Raw genomic sequence first — 2,657 nt, forward strand, 5'->3', positions numbered from 1 at the left:
TTTTATGGGTCATTTTTGAGCAATGAGGAAGGGAGCAGCTGCATATGAGCATGTGATGTTCTGGCCTCTGCCACTGGAGTGGGTTTTCTTCGCTGTCTCTAACTTTGGATCATGTTCTCTACCCCAAAACCACAGCAGACTATTACCTCTATAGTTCCCATCACTGCCATCATGGTAGTTCATTGAGCCTTATTGTTGCTGTCCCTTATTTTTATATTACATTTCTCTGGAAGATCTCTAGATCTGGGAAACATAGTCTTTCAAAATTCTTATCTCTTTATTCATTAAGAATATTCTTCAATGGAAGAAGAAAATGTTGAATAATCAGAATGTGCCTCCCCTCAGAACTTATCTCCATCGCTGGGAAATCCAATCTGCACGTTTGTTCGGATCCATTTGAAATGTGAATGGATATGAGTGTACTCAAGTTACATAGTTGCTCTTTATACTTTTCCCAATATAGGAATAGTCCAACTTGAACATGGAGCAATTCATCTCAAAAGCTTATAAAATATGGCTGGGACAAATCCCAGGGAGGCCTGAGGTTTGGCATTTCTGACAGATACCCCTGATGATGTTGATGCCGAAGGCCCCAAGATGACACCTAGAGCCTACTCCTTTGTCGTGTTCCTCCAGGCTTTGAGCAGGTGCCTCTATGTGGTTCCTGCTTGTTTTTGAAGCCGGCTTGTTGAGTGTATAATCCAAATACACACCTTGCCAGTTATTGACATTCTTTATACTGTTGGCGATTTCCACACCAAAAATCTACATGCTACTTTGAATTCCCACTATGCACACACATACAGTTAACTGCAATATAGTGTTGAAAGAAACATAAAGGAGTTCACAGTAGTGTAATTTACCTAAAGAACTGTGTGTGAGGCAAATGAGCCAAGAAGATAGATTGGCAAAAACATAGATTTACTCATAAATAAATAATTTAGTCACTTTTTCTTGTTTACATTTTAGAACTCATTTTACAATGTAGGAGGAGTTTACACACATTGAAAGAACAAATCCTAGGGGTAGTCACCAAAGGGATGAGTTTTGATGCACAGAAGCAGGTCCATGTAATCCCCACATCTGTCAGAGGAGCATTTCCATTATGGTAGAAAATACCCACTTGTCCCTTACTAAAGCCTGAACTCCCATAGAGGCAATCACTGTTTTTTTTAAATAGTTTATTAACAAGCTGGTTTCCATATAATACCCAGTGTTCATCCCAAGAAGTACCCTCCTCCATGCCTATCATCCATTTCCCCCTCTCCCCCACCCTCCCTCAATCCTCAGTTTGTTCTCAGTATTTAAGAGTCTCTTATGGTTTGCCTCCCTCCCTCTCCTTAATATTTTTCCCCCTTCTCCTCCCCTATGGTCCTCTGTTAAGTTTCTCCTTTCCACATATGAGTGAAAACATATGGTATCTGTCCTTCTCTGCTTGACTTATTTCACTTAGCATAATAACCTTGAGTTCCATCCACATTGCTACAAATGGCCAGATTTCACTCTTTCTCATTGTCATGTAGTATTCCACTGTATATACAAACCACATCTTCTTGATCCATTCCACAGTTGATGGACATTTAGGCTGTTTCCATGATTTGGCTATTGTTGTTGGCTATGAACATTGCGGTACATGTGCCCTATGCATCAGCACTTCTGTGTCCCTTGGGTAAATCCCTAGCAGTGCTATTGCTGGGTCATAGGGGAACTCAGTTGTTTATTTTTATTTTTTTTTTGCCTCTGGAAAAATTTATTTATTTTTTCCAGCTTTATTTTATTTATTTATTTATTTATTTATTACACAATTTATTTTTTTAACATATGCAATTATTTTCTATCATTTACAATACAGTAGTTACAATGATACTCCAAACAGAAAAGCAAAGTCAAAAATCAAAACCCCCACTTCTATTTCATGTAATTAGACTTATACAGAAATTAGAAGGTTAGGTACCAACTAGTTAATCACCTAATTTCACAGCTATCTGAAGTGGCAATTGTAATATAACAGCTTATCTATGATACATTCAAGATACATGATACAATTTATTACTTGCCCATAAGCTAAAACACAGCCTGTTTAATACCTTTCCTTAAATTCCACCTCTATACTACAGTGTACTTGAGGTCCATGCAAAAAAGTAGCTACTTTTTATATAGGAAATGGATGATTAAGTCTTTGGTGCTGTAAAAGCAACTTCATTTAAACATAACCACCCCCACCACCATGAAAAGAAGAGGAAAAAAAAAAGTATGGAAAATAATAAGGGAAAAACCCAAGACACATTCCCTAGGGGGGGAAAGAAAAAAAAACCAGCATGTAATTTCTGTCCTTGACAGAATGTATTAAATAAGCAAACACCACCAACAAGCAAAACAAGTACTACAATGTAAAAATATTTTTAAAAAATGATAACTCTCTCACATGCATAAATGAAAGGTTGTACACAAAGAACTCACATCTTTTCAAGCTTCAATAGTAAATATTCTGCTACTATGTATTAAATACTGCATGCTTTGCCCAAGCTAAGATGAAACCACATCATAAATCAATAAGCATTTTGCATTTTCTTTCATTATCTACTCAAAGTCATGCCTACTGCACCTCTAAACATTTCATTAAATCCAATTATTCAGCAAACACTCCCAAAATAAAC

At 36.8% G+C, this 2,657-nt stretch overlaps 1 protein-coding gene across 1 annotated transcript in view; it reads right to left on the minus strand.

Annotated features, from left to right (window-relative positions):
• Positions 1 to 2,657, minus strand: part of LOC115281879 (keratin-associated protein 5-5-like) — a 14,817-nt gene that overhangs the window by 6,845 nt on the left and 5,315 nt on the right. The gene's annotated exons all lie outside the window — the stretch shown is intronic.

Source organism: Suricata suricatta, chromosome 17 (assembly GCF_006229205.1).
Source record: "Suricata suricatta isolate VVHF042 chromosome 17, meerkat_22Aug2017_6uvM2_HiC, whole genome shotgun sequence".
NCBI classification, from domain to species: domain Eukaryota; kingdom Metazoa; phylum Chordata; class Mammalia; order Carnivora; family Herpestidae; genus Suricata; species Suricata suricatta.